The sequence below is a fragment of the Giraffa tippelskirchi genome, chromosome 1 (assembly GCF_054371585.1).
Source record: "Giraffa tippelskirchi isolate mGirTip1 chromosome 1, T2T-mGirTip1v1.2.pri, whole genome shotgun sequence".
Classification (NCBI taxonomy): Eukaryota; Metazoa; Chordata; class Mammalia; order Artiodactyla; family Giraffidae; genus Giraffa; species Giraffa tippelskirchi.
This window is the reverse complement of record NC_137275.1, coordinates 185,349,338-185,364,451: the sequence shown is the minus strand read 5'-3', so window position 1 is coordinate 185,364,451 and position 15,114 is coordinate 185,349,338. Positions and strand designations below refer to the sequence as shown.

Here is a 15,114-nt window from a genome sequence, read left to right as displayed (position 1 = left end):
GTCATATCTATGGACTTTTAGATCCATGCTTTTTACATAGGAGCCACATAAATAAGGAGAATTTCAGAAGTTAGAGGAGCAAAACTAGATGAAGGATTTATAAAAAAATAAATTATAGGATCTGATTTATGTCAAAAGCATCTTAATATATCTGAAAGTGAGAAAGTGCTAAAGTAGTAAACAAACAAAATAGTGATAGCGGTTTGTCAAAGGGACACATGAGCCATCTGAAAGAACTCTAAACAGACAAAACTGAAATGATTACAGTAACAAAATAAACATGATACCATTGAATTTAATGTGAATTATAAAATAATCTGAGTTCATACCAATGTGAAAAAAAAAAGCTGAATAAATAAAGGGGTGAGAAGAGGCAAGTCACCTGTTCTGAATTCCAAATAGTTTAGGTAAATATTCCACCCTGAAGGAAGTGAAGCATATCTGATCCCCCTTAAGAGTAGGCTGCACATAGAGACTTACTTCTAAAGACTACAATACTGAGAGGATTCCCTAGTGGCCCAGTGGCTAAGACTCTGGGCTCCCAATGCAGAGGGCCCAGTTTCAATCCGTGGTAAGAGAGCTAGATCCCACATGCTGCAACTGAGAGTGTTCATGCCTCAACTAAAGATCTCGCATACTGCAACTAAGACTTGACAGCCAAATTTTATATATATATATATATTAAAAAACAAGACAAAGAGTTCAGGATGGAGAAGGAAGTCAAAGAGTAACTTTACAGTGGAGAAAGCTGACAAATCAGATAATCAAAGTTAATATCAACAGTGATAAGCCAAGTTAATAGTATGAAACCTTGACATAATGTGGTGAGAATGGGATTTTAATTTTGTGCCCTTTCTCCCTAAAGCCCATAATTTCAGAAAAAAAAGCCATCAAACAAATCCCAACTGAGAAACACTCTGCTATATATTTGACCAGTAGTCCTCAAAATGATCAGTGCCACCAAAAACAAGGAAAGTCTGAGACACTATCACAACCAAGAAAAGCTAAAGAAGACATGACAGTTTAATATAATGTGATATCTTAGATGAGACATAGAACAGAAAAAAACAGTCAGGACATAAAACTAAGGAAATCTGAGAAAAATTGGACTTAATTTAACAATGATATACCAATATTGGCTAATTAGTTATGTGTTATACTAATGAAAGGGCTTTCCTGGTGGCTCAGATGGTAAAGAATCCACCTGCAATGCAGGAGACTTGGGTTTGATCCCTGGGTGGGGAAGATCCCTTGGAGAAGAGAACGGAAACCCTCTCCCGTGTTCTTGCCTGGGAAATCCCATGGACAGAGGAGCCTGGCGGGCCACAGTCCAAGTGGTCACAGAGTCAGACATGACTGAGCAACTGACACTTCACTTCATACTAATGTAAGATGTAAATGATAGGGAGACTGAGTAGGAAAAGTGGACATTTGCACTGTCTTCACAATGTTCCTGTAAGTCTGAAATTGTCTCAAAACAAAAATATTATTTAAAGATTTCAATAATGTTAAACATCCACATTAAAATGCCAGGGTTTATAGACTGTGTTAAAACACCACAAAAAACAAAACTGTAGAGCCCAATGAGATAGTCTTAGTTACGTAAAAGTACAGCAAAATTACATAAAACTTTGAAAACAAAAGAATGTATAGTGATTTATCATGTAAATACAAATGAGGAAGAGATGGTCCTATGAATTCAAGACAAAAAGCTGTTCAAAGGAGAGTGAGGTCATTCTTCATAACAAAGATATAATAATCATTAATATTTATGTTTAAATATCATATTAATTGAAATAAAGCAGACAGAGAAAGACAAGTAACATATGATATTACTTATGTGTGGACTCTAATAAAAAATGATACAAATGAGCTTATTTATAAAACAGAAAGAGACTCACAGATCTCAAAATAAATTTATGGTTACTAAAGGGGAAATGTGATAAATTATGAGGGAAGGGAAGTGATAAATTAAGATATTGAAATTAGCATACATATAGTGCTATTTATAAAATAGACAACTAACAAAGACTTACTGTATAGCACAGGTAACTGTAATCAACATTTGTAAATAACCTATATGGGAAAATAATCTGAAAAAGAATGGATATATATATATATATATATATATATATATATATATATATATTTATATACACACACACACAAAATTGATTCATTTTGCTGTATACCCGAAGATAACACAACACTGTAAATCAACTATATGCCAATAAAAGCTTTTTTTAAATGGCTTTGACATTCATGAATAATTGCATCACACAAAAAGGGAGACTTTAGCATAGCTCTCTCAGTCTTTACTAGATTAAACTGACTAGAACAAATGGAGGTAGAGAGGATTGAATAATGTAACAAGTAAGGTTAATTTTATAGATGAATATCAAAATGTGTAACTTGAGAGAATATATGTTTTTCCCAAGTAACCATGACATGTTTATAAAAAATTCATTATACCTTAGATCACAAAGAAAACTAAAAGTTCTTGAAAGAGGCATTTTCTGTTCATATTTTCTAATTGCCAAATAATAAAGGTAAATTAAAATTTCGTGGCTTTTAATAAATTAAAAAGAATCATCTTTTAAAATTAAGTATTCAAGAAATTAGAAAAATAACCAAAACAATAGAAAAAAATCAGAAATTATAAAAAATGACAGAACAGGAATTCTGTTGTTATTGTTTAGTCTCTAAGTAATGAATTAGAAATTGAAAAAGCACTAGAAATTTGAAATAAAAATCCAAGAGCCTTTTAAAACTTATCTGATAAATAGTTGACAAGTATAATAAACAAGAAAAAATGAGATTAAATACAAAAGGCTTAAGATACAGCATGAAATCCTAAGAATATTTCTTGAAACTCAAAAGGATACAATTTTCAACTCTGTGTTATCTAGTTAGAAAATCTTACTAAAATGGATGATTCTCTAATCAAATGCAACGACCTAACTGAACTCAGATAAAACAACTCAACCTTCTATTTTGATTAAAACAAATTTAAATTGCTTTTAAAAATCATCTTACAGTCTCACTATAAATGGACCAAATTCTTTTTGTTTCTGGTTCTTTTTATTTATATCTTTCTGAACCTCCAGGAATTCCATCTGGATGGATCCGTTCTCCAGCAGCTGAAGCTTGGGCAACCTTCCAGAACTAACACATCTCTTTCAGCGTTTCCACAGCTGTGTTATTCTAAAAGTCTTTGGTGTGCCCAAAGTTTTAAAGTCATTACAACCTAAAATTATAACTCTAGAACACTTAAAAAACACAAGTGGAGAGGAATCTTGAACTCTACCAGAGTCCAAATCCATATTTTATGCAATGAGTGAGTCTCATCCCCTATTTGGAATTTATCCTTTCTAAATCACTGCAGACAGTGATTGCAGGCATGAAATTCAAAGACACTTGCTCCTTGAAAGGAAAGCTATGACAAACCTAGACAATATATTAAAAAGCAGAGATATCACTTTCTGACAAAGATCCGTCTAGTCAAAGCTATGGTTTTTCCAGTAGTCATGTATGGATGTAAGAGCTGGACCATAAAGAAGGCTGAGTGCTGAAGAATTGATGCTTCTGAACTGTGGTGCTGGAGAAGACTCTTGAGAGTCCCTTGGACAGCAGGAGATCAAACCAGTCAATGATAAAAGAAATCAATTCTGAATATTCACTGGAAGGACTGATGCTGAAACTGAAGCTCCAATACTTTGGCCACCTGATAGGAAGAGCCAACTCATTGGAAAAGACACTGATGCTGGGAAATATTGAAGGCAAAAAGAGAAGAGGGTGGCAGAGGGCAAGATGATTAGATAGCATCACTGACTCAATGACATAAATTTGAGCAAACTCCACAAGATAATGAAGGACAGAGGAGCCTGGCCTACTGCAGTCCATGGGGGTAGCAAAGAATCAGACATGATTTAGCAACTGAACAACAACAACAAGCTTGTAAGTCTTTTTCTATCCCTGATCCATAAGGTTGAGTGCATTTTTCAGGGTTCAAGACCAGAAGAAACAGGCAGAGGGTATATAAATATGGAAACCTATAAAACCATACAAACAGAAAATGAAGCAAAACAAAACAGGCCATCATCTTTGTATAACTTTTTCCAAACACATTATTTCTTTCTGTCATTTACTATTCAAGCCTTACTAGTCAAGAGAAGACTCTTGAGAGTCTCTTGGACTGCAAGAAGATCCAATCAGTCCATCCTAAAGGAAATCAGTCCTGAATATTCTTTGGAAGGACTGAAGTTGAAGCTGAAACTCAAATACTTTGGCCACATGATGCGAAGAACTGACTCACTTGATAAGACCCTGATGCTGGGAAAAATTGAAGGTGGGAGGAGAAGGGGACGACAGAGGATGAAATGGTTGGAAGGCATCACCAATTCAATGGACATGGGTTTGGGTGGACTCTGGGAGTTGGTGATGGACAGGGAGGCCTGGCATGCTGCGGTTCATGGGGTCTCAAAGAGTCGGACACGACTGAGCAACTGAACTGAACTGAACTGACTCAAGCCTTGAACAATTATGGACAGATGCTAAAAGATATCTGAATTTAACATAAATAAATCTGATTTAAAAACTAAACATAGGGATTCAGACCAATACAAGTCAAAACAAATAGGTCACAGAAATATCAGAAGGAAATGCAAGGAGATTTTCTCTCAAGTATATATTGATAAAATTTTCCATGAATCCTTAGTGATAAAAAAATTAAAGTCTGTATCAGACCATTTCTAACATACAAACATACAGAAGTTCCTTGTAGAATATATGCAGTTAGCTTTATGTAATTTTATTAAATAAATGGGTAATGGGCTTCCCAGGTGGCACTAGTGGCACTAGTACCAATGCAGGAGATGTGGGTTCAATCCCTGGGTTGGGAAAATCCCCTGGAGGAGGGCACAGCAACCCACTCCAGGATTCTTACCTAGGAAATCCCATGGACAGAGGAGCCTGGTGGGCTACAGTCCATGGGGTGGCAAAGAGTTGGACATGACTGAGCGACTGAGCACACACACACACACACACACACACACACACACACAGAGTGCACATAGAGTTCTTATTGAAGAGTATGAGTTTAATCATTTTTTAACAAACACTTTATTAACTCCTTAAGATTCAGGGAGGGCCTAAAGCAAAGCTTTCCAGATATTGTTATTGATTATGATCTTGGCAAGGTTTATCCCCTATGAGAACAGCTGTCATAATATAGACTCATTTCAGAATGGGACCTAAATCATTTTGCACTCAGCCAGTGAGATTTCAGAGTTTGTTACTGCAGGAAGCTTACTTAGCCTATTTTGACTAAGGCATTTTCCTTCCAATCTGGCCATCACAACAATATTACTTCATTGAAAATACATACTTCTGCTTTTTAAACAACACATTGTTATCACAGAAAATGTAAGAACTTCTGTTATACCATATTTGTCTTTCTATGTGCCTTATACCTCTCTATATACTGTTATCCTGAACAATAATTCCAATAAGTCATGATTATTTGGGAGTTGTGCTTAGTCACTCAGTCATGACTGACTCTTGTGACTCCATGGACTGTAGCCCACCAGGCTCCCCTGTCCATGAGATTTCTCAGGCAAGAATACTGGAGTGAGTTCCACTTTCTTCTCCAGGGGCTCTTCCTAACTCAGAGATCGAACCCACATCTCCTGTGTCTCCTGCATTGCAGGAGGGTTATTTGTTAGATCATACCTAACAAAGAATGTATATATATATATACATACACTCAGTAGATTCCTATATATTCATATGAATATATATATATATATATATATATATTATATATCCTGTTTTGGAATGTTAGTTGTTTATTCTGCCTAAGATATTGTGTGTGTGCTTAGTCACTCAGTCATGTCCGACTCTTGCAACCCCATAGACTGTAGTCTGCCAGGCTCCATGGGATCCTCCAGGCAAGAATACTGGAGTGGGTTGCCATTTCCTTCTCCAGGGGATCTTCTCAACCCAGGAATCGAACCCAGGTCTCCTGCATTGCAGGCAGACTCTTTACTGACTGAGCTACGAGGGAAGCCCGCTTAAGATATTATTCCCCCAGATATCTGCTTAGCTAGCTTTCTTATCTTCTTTAACCCTATGCTTAAGTTTCATCTTCTTAATGAGGTCCACCCTGACTACCCTAGTTAATACTACCAAGTACACCTACACGAACACACGCATACATACACACACACACTGCAAATCCCTCTTGTCCTACTCCATTATTTATTTTTTTCAGAACAAGTTGTACTTTCTTATATACTATGCAATTTAATAACTTGTATCTGTTCTTGTCTGTGTTGTCTCAATCGCTTCCTTCATTGTAAATCCCACTGAGGGTAAGATATTTCAGATGCTGTTCATTGCTGAAACAGTATCTAAGACATAGCAGAAAATTAATCTATTGAGTAAAAAATATGTAAAAATTAATCTATTGAGTAAAAAATATATTCATTTAGAACATGACAAAATGCCAGTTGCTGTGAGGGATATAAAGATAACACAAGATGCCATTTCACATTTGAACTTGATGAACTTAAAATCTAGAAGGAGAAATCTAGGAAGTACAGACAGCATTCAATATAAAAAGTAGTGTGTGCAAGACATGATAAGATTATTTCTAGTTTGGTTGAAGACTTTATGTGTGTGTGTGACATGCACACACGTGCAGAGTGGTTATAGACTATAAAGTTTTAAAAGCAATCTCTTTCTTTTTTTTTTTTTAGAATTCTTTCATTTTATTTTATTTATTTTTTTATATAAATTTATTTATTTTAGTTGGGGGCTAATTACTTTACAATATTGTAATAGTTTTTGCCATACATTGACATGAATCAGCCATGGGTTTACATGTGTTCCCCTCCCTGGACCCCCCACCCACCTCCCTCCCCATCCCATCCCTCTGGGTCATCCCATTGCCCCGGCCCTGAGCCCTTGTCTCATGCATCGAACATGGAATGGTGTTCTGTTTCACATACGATAATATACATGTTTCAATGCTTTTCTCCTAGAACGTCCCACCCTCACCTTCTCCCTCAGAGTCCATAAAATTGTTCTATGCATCTGTGTCTCTTATTCTGTCTCGCATATAGGGTTATCGTTACCATCTTTCAAATTCCATATATATGCATTAGTATACTGTATTGGTGTTTTTCTTTCTGGCTTACTTCTCTCTGTATAATGGGCTCCAGTTTCATCCATCTCAGTAGAACCGATTCAAATGTATTTTTTTAATGGCTGAGTAATATTCCATTGTGTATATGTACCACAGCTTCCTTATCCATTCGTCTGCTGATGGACATCTAGGTTGCTTCCATGTCCTGGCTATTGTAAACAGTGCTGCGATGAACATTGGGGTACACGCGTCTCTTTCAATTCTGGTTTCCTCGGTGTATATGCCCAGCAGTGGGATTGCTGGGTCATATGGCAGTTCTATTCCCAGTTTTTTAAGGAATCTCCACACTGTTCTCCATAGTGGCTGTACTAGTTTGCGTTCCCACCAACAGTGTAAGAGGGTTCCCTTTTCTCCACACCCTCTCCAGCATTTATTGCTTGTAGACTTTTGGATAGCAGCCATTCTGACTGGTGTGAAATGATACCTCATTGTGGTTTTGATTTGCATTTCTCTAATAATGAGTGATGTTGAGCATCTTTTCATGTGTTTGTTAGCCATCTGTATGTCTTCTTTGGAGAAATGTCTGTTTAGTTCTTTGGCCCATTTTTTGATTGGGTCGTTTATTTTTCTGGAATTCAGCTGCAGAAGTTGCTTGTATATTTTTGAGATTAATTGTTTGTCTGTTGCTTCATTTGCTATTATTTTCTCCCATTCTGAAGGCTGTCTTTTCACCTTGCTTATAGTTTCCTTTGTTGTGCAAACGCTTTTAATTTTAATTAAATTAAAATCTCTTTCTTAAATTTTCCCTACTCCCCTTTACCTTGTTAAATTTATGGACATAGGCCACAATTAAATGTAAGGATTGTCCATGACCTTAAGTTTAACAAAATAAAAATACTCCCACAGAGTTGAAAATACGTGTATAATACACAGCACTGTGACACTCATGGTTGAGTCTACACAAAGAAGCTCCTCGAGGATACTGTTTATTACATTATAACATGTCTATTCCCTGAGGACTTTAGGGAGAAATACACAGTATTTCTTAGGGATCTGGAATAGTTTAGTATCTGCTGAACAATTCATCTGTTTTTGTCATAAGGATACTGTAAATTGTGTAATTGATCAGATTGTCCTTTTCAAATAGTTTGTGTGAAAGCTTGTGGCCAAATTAGTGGTTCACCTAGCGCAAAGGCAAGGTCTTTTATGGCTTGTATTTTAAGAGTATTTTCCTCTTTTCTTGGTCCAGCTTTATGACTCTTGCCTTGTTTTGTTTTTCTTTGTCACCTTCTTTTTAAGCTTGTTTGTTTATTTAGTTTATATCCTTATAAGCCATTTTAAATCCTTTCATAGAGAAGTTAGGGAAAATACAAAGAAAACAGTTGTTATGTACCTATTACAGGCGCATCACTGTGCTAGGTCTATGGAAAGGAAGATAAAGGAAGGAAGGAGGCAGGCAAGTAGACAAGAAAGGAAATAAAAAAAGAGAAACAGAAGGAAAATAAAAAGATGACATAGCCCCTGTCCTCAAGGACCATGAGTAGTGATGACCCAGAGCTCTGGGCACATCTTCAGAGCACATTGATTTCTCCCCTTTCTGAACTCTAGCAACACTTAGATTCAATAACACCCAATTTAGCACTTGATGATATACTGCCTGGTATTGTCTGCTTATTGTTTTATGTGGCTAAGTGTTGCCTTTTGAGCAGGGACCTTGTATTAACTCCTCATGTCTTCTCACAGTGAGTATTGTGGTTGCTACACAGATTGATTGACTGAGAAGCCATCCTTACCAGGAGGATGGTGCAGACTCTTTCTAATATACAGGCTGGTATAGCTGACCCCCTTAGACCTGCTAGTCACACAGCAGTATTGACAATCTGATTTCGCCTTGCCGCCTGCAAGGATCTCTGAGGAAATGGACCCTTGCGTATAGTTCTCTGAGTTTGGTTTGTGTCTAAATGTGTTATTGTGAGGGGAAAATGAAATGGTTTAATAATAATTAATTCTTGCATTCAGCAGAGATTTGCTGAGTGCTTACTCTGTTCCAGGCACTGTTTCATGCTTTGATAATAAACCAATAAAGAAAGCAAAGCCCCAGGGACTTCCCTGGTGGTCCAGTGGCTAAGACTCCATGCTCCCAATGCAGAGGGCCTGAGTTCAAACCCTGATCAAGAAATTAGATCACACATGCCACAACTAAGAGTTTGCATGCTGCAACTGAAGATCCAGCATGCTGCAAGGAAGATCAAAGAACCCACATACTGCAACTAAGACCCAGCACAGCCATGTAAATAACTAAATAAATATTAAAAAAAAATAAAAAACTCATAGACCCCTGTCCTGATGGTGTTTACAGGCAAGCAGGCTGTGGAGAGAGGGGAGGAAGGCAAATATTAAACACTAGATACAGATTTTTCTGACCCCATGCCCACAGGCTCCTCTCTCCATGGAATTCTTCAGGCAAGAATACTGGAGTGGGTTATCATTCCTTTCTCCAAGTGATCTCTTCAACCCAAAGATTGAACCCAAGTCTCCTTCATTGCACGCGGATTCTTTACTCTTCAAGCCACCAGGGAAGCCCCATTAAGAAAAACACCAATACAGTATACTAATGCATATATATGGAATTTGAAAGATGGTAACTATAACCCTATATGCGAGACAGAATAAGAGACACAGATGCATAGAACAGTCTTATGGACTCTGAGGGAGAAGATGAGGGTGGGATGTTCTGGGAGAATAGCATTGAAACATGTATATTATCATATGTGAAACAGAACACCATTCCAGGTTCGATGCATGAGACAAATGCTCAGGGCTGGGGCAATGGGATGACCCAGAGGGATGGGATGGGGAGGGAGGTGGGAGGGGGGTTCAGAATGGGGAACACATGTAAACCCATGGCTGATTCATGTCAATGTATGGCAAAAACCACTACAATATTGTAAAGTAATTAGCCCCCAACTAAAATAAATAAATTTATTTTTTTAAAAAGTAGGTAAATTATATAGCATATTAAAAGACAGAAGTGCTATAAAAATTTTTTTAAAGGTAGACATGAGTCAGGGCCATTGGAAGTCTTGCACGAGGGTAGAGTGTTGTGCTTGAAATTAAGGTGGTTGAGGAGTGTCTCAGGAACAGGAATATTTGAGCAAAGACTGAAAGGAACTGAGGGAGTTAGATGTGCTCACATCTGTACTAGGTGGAGCCAGTGCAAAGGTCCTGAAGCAGAAACGTACTGGGAGAACTCAAATAGCAGCAAGAAGTTGAGGTGATTGGCATGGAGAGGGGCAGGAGAGGATGGGAATAAATGAGGTAAGAATGCAACAGGAATCCAGATCACATAGGACTCTAGAGAATATAGTAGGACTTTTTACCCCTGGTAGGATGGGAAGCCAGAGGAAACTGAGCAGAAGACTGACATGGACTAATTAGTTTTTAAGAGTTTTATCCTGTTGCTTTGTTGAGATTAGACAGAAGAGGGGGTGAAAGCTACAAGGCAAGTGAGGAGCCAATGGCAATAATTTGAGTGAGAGGTGGTGGTGACTTAGGGCTGTAGCTTTATTTATAAATGGTGACAAGTGGCCAGATTCGAGCAATATTTTTAAAGGTGGACCGTATAGTTTTTCCTGATGCTTTGGATATATGATGTAAATGAATGAGTGGAATCAAGGATTTTGACAAAAGTTCTGACCTGAGTAAATTAAAGGGTGGAATTGCCATTTACTGAGCTGAAGAAGACTCCAGAAAGTACAGATTTGGGAGGGAACATAAGGGGTCTGGTGTTGGACATGATACTTTTTATGTTTCTGTTAGATTTCCAAGTGGAACTTGACGATGCTAGCCTGTTAGTGGGATGGTAATTTACAAGAGAGATCTGGAATAGAAATATAAACTTGAGGGCTAATGGGATACAGATGTTATTTAAGGCTGTAAGACTGAAGGCCACAAGAGATGAGAATAGATAGAGGTGAGGGGGCTCAAGGAATGGGCCCTGTGATCCTCCATTAAGTAGAAGCAAGGAGAAAGGGCCAGCAAAGGAGCCTGAGGTGTGGCCAGTGAGGCAGACAGAAAATCAGGAGAGAGTGGGGGTCTGAAAGCCACGCTCGGAAAATGTATCAATGAGGAGAGTGTTGTCAACCGGGTCAGAGCTACTAAGGGTCAGCTGAATGAAGACAAGTCCAGCAATGCAGAGATCATCAATGACCGTGATAAGATCAGTTTCAATGGTCTGGTGTGGCCAAAGGATTGATTGAATTGTGTTTAGGAGAGAATGGTAAATGGGAAATTGAAGAAAGTGAATAGAGATAATTCTTTCAAGGATTTTGTTGCAAGGGGAGGCACCAGGTTGGTGGCTGGTAGGGCAGTGAGGATCACAAGAAGGGTATTTTTAAGATGAGAAAAGTAGCAATAAAGCAATGTTTTGTATGCTGATGGAGCTATTTCAGCAGAAAATGAAAAAATTCAGTAATGCAAGGGAGAGAATGGGGAAGAATTGCTGAGATAATGTCATTGAATATGTAAGACAGGAGTGAAAGAAATGGAGAGCAGAATCTAGCTGAAGATGGGGGCACAGACTTGGGACAGGACAACAGAACATGTGGAAATAGAAGCTGCTAGTGAGTAGAATGCATGTATGTGTGCTCAGTTGCTCAGTTGTGTCTGACTATTTGTAACCCGGTGGACTGGAGTCCACCAGGCTCCTCTGTCCATGGGATTTCCCAGACAAGAATACTGAGGCAGGTTGCCATTTCCTACTCCAAGGGATCTTCCTAATCCAGGGATTGAATCCCTGTCTCCTGCATCTCCTGCATTGGCAGGCAGATTCTCTACTGCTGAGCTACCTGGGAAGCCCAAGTGAGTAGAATGTAATGCTATAATAACAACCAGTTTTTACTATACACCTAGGATGTGCTAGGCACTGAATATAGACAAGGGATTCACAAAAATCCCAATGAGGTGGGTACTAGCTTCCATTGTTTACAGATGATGAAACAGGTTTAGAGAGTGGAATAACTTCAGAGAGTGGAATAACTTGACCAAGGTCATACTAAGACTGGCAACTGGTAAAGTGGTTATGGTAGCCTCCAAAACCATGTCTTCCTGATGCCAAAAGTCACAGAGGTAACCACTGTTCTCTGCTGTTTCTCTAGAGGATGTCTGTGGTCTCTTGGGAATGGATCTCTGGGAGAATCACTGGGGCACCTCTGCAGAGGCCATCAAGTTCCAGTAGAATCCATGAATAAAACAGGAGTCAAGAGGCTGCAGTCAGCACAATTGGTCACTTCTCCTCTCTTTCTGTCTAAATGTGGTTTCAAGTAACCGCAAAATGGGGGTCCAAGGGAAAACTCTTCCCCAAGAATGCCACTAACATTTAATATTCCTCTCCACAAAAGGAGGAAATAGGAACTTGTCTAGAATCCACTGAGTAGATCAGAGAAGGTGATAGACATAGAGGGAGCTCTAGCACAGTCTCCAACACTAGCCCTGTGCATCTGTATGCCAGAGCTGAGTACAGTACTGGAGTTGAGTACACTGCTTTCTGCCCCCTGTATCACCTTATATGGGTAGTTTGTCCTTCCCATAGAAGATCTGAAGATGCCTAAAACTGGAGACCATCTAGGCCAGCCTCCCACCCAGTGGGGAATGCTCTCATAAATGACCCTGCCAGATCCCCGTTGGACAGCTTCATTGATGGGGATCTCACTATGTTATTGCTTCTCTGGTGGCTCAGATGGTAAAGAATCTGCCTGCAACGTGAGAGACCCAGGTTCAATCCCTGGGTCAGGAAGATCCCCTGGAGAAGGGATCTACTTCAGTCTTTTTGTTTGAAGAATCCCATGGAGAGAGCAGCCTGGCAGTCTATAGTCCATGGAGTCACAAAGAGTCGGACATAACTGAGCGACTGACATTTTTACTTTCACTTTTATGCATTATTGGACAGATGGCTCCATTGTAGTGGACAGCTACAACTGTTCAAGTTTTGCCTTAAATATTGCTAGAATCTGCTTTCTTTCATCCCTCTGCCCCAACTACAGCAATGTAGTTATACCTGCTTGCTTTCCTGGTTAGACCATTTATCCTAAGCAGCTTCGGTGGAGGCAGAGAAGATTTACTTCTATAAACTTATGGAAATAAACTTGGTGGTTGCAAGAGTGGAGGCAGCAGGAGCTGAGGGAGCCTGCTTGACAGAATACCAGGTGGTGATGCTTTTTGTTCCAGTGAGGCAGAGAAAGACCAGATTTGGTGTATCCCTGACACTACTCTGTGCTCTGTCATTTGGACGCCTTGGCTTCCCTCTTCCACTGGAATCTGCTCTGCTATGATTCTCCTAGCAATGCTTGTCTGGTAGAGAGTAGGCGAAAGAGTCTCCCCAGCCCCACTCCTCTCCATTAGATCACCCTGATTTATCTGAGCAGTTTTTGCTCATAACGAGCCATCCTTGAGGGAGCCCTAGTGATATCACTCATCAGAGCAAGCACATAGCTTGAGAGAGAAGCTGTCACATCTGAAATGCCATATTTCTCCCAGAAAGAAGGAAATCTGTGAGATGCCAGGGGCAATGGTGGTGAACAGTGCAGATCTGAGTCCTAAGATGCTTCAGTCGTGTCTCACTCTTTGTGACCCCATGGACTGTAAACCACTAGGCTCCTCTGTCCATGGGGATTCTCCAGGCAAGAATATTGGAGAGGGGTGCCATGCCCTCCTCCAGGGGATCTTCCCAACCCAGGGATTGAACCCGCATCTCTTATGTCTCCTGCATTGGCAGGCAGGTTCTTCATCAGTAGCGCCACCATTCCTACCTGTGGCAGAGCAGAGAAGGGAAAGCCATTTTCTAAAGGTCTGCAGAAGTGGGTGCCACACCCAGCTCTGGGTGGCCTGGGAGGACAGTTTGTTACATTGAGGTGAAAAGGTAACACGCCTCCCCCCCTTTTTTACAATAATTTCTAGACTGCTTCTATATACGATATTTTATTCTTTCTAGGGACAGCTCTGTGAATACTTTGTGAATTAACGGAGCATTCTGTTTAAGGCCCATTCAGGGTGAACATCGAGTCCTGCCTTCAGAGGGGTACAGGATGGTGAGTGAAATTCAAGTTCTGCCCAGCTGCCTGCCCATTTGCCCGTTTCTGCAGCTTCAGCCCACTCTGCAGCAGAGAAGCATCAAGACAGAGGGAGGTCCTGAGAAACTACATGGAGCTGGACTGCCAGCATCTGAAGCATGGTCAACCTGATTCCAGAACTGAGAGAAAAGGGTTAGATGGGTGGACATAGAGATGGGGAAGAAGTATTTTCTTTAGGGCCCATGGTGATATCATGAATTAAAACATTTTGAGGTTGGTGAATCCTTTTGAACTTCTGAAAAGACGCAAGTAGTTATTCATCACCTTTGACTCCTCTGCACAACATGGGACAGCCACCAATGATGTGCGGAGTTCTTCCCTTGGTGACCAGTCACAAGCAAGGAAACACAAGATGCAGCAAGCACCTACCACAACCAGAGATAGTGCTAAGAGCTTTCACATATGCTACCACCTTTAATCCTCCACTCAGTTAGAAGCAAGATGTTATGAAATCTTACACAAAAGGAAACCAAGGCCTGGAAAAGTTATATAACAGTACAGGGCTGAGCTCTGGTTAATTTCAAGTTTATTGCACATTATCCTAGATTAAATCGTGAAGTGTTTTCACCATGTACACCAATCCCATTATGATAAATTTTGGAGAATTGTCTTGATTCTCCTCTGGATTTTGATCGAGTCTCACATTGTTTGAAATAAGTGGAACTTGAAAACCTATAATTGGTTTTAGGAGTTACAGGATAGCATCACTGCCAACTTTTGGAGGGCTTATGTAGAAGGTGCCAATAATGCTGGTCTGAGAGAAAAAGCACATCCAAACTTTGCTTACAATTCAGTATAGTGAGGACGTATTAGGCACCTGTTGTGGTAGAGTCATCTACC

General features: G+C 39.6%; 1 protein-coding gene across 1 annotated transcript in view; it reads left to right on the top strand.

Moving 5' to 3' along the window:
- Nucleotides 1-14,496, top strand: part of LOC145538615 (dynein light chain roadblock-type 1-like) — a 518,123-nt gene extending 503,627 nt beyond the window's left edge. Inside the window, exon 24 of the mRNA XM_081570951.1 lies at nt 14,136-14,496. The gene's annotated coding sequence lies outside the window, so the exon portion shown is untranslated. The remainder of the gene's footprint in view (nt 1-14,135) is intronic.
- Nucleotides 14,497-15,114: the final 618 nt, after the last annotated feature.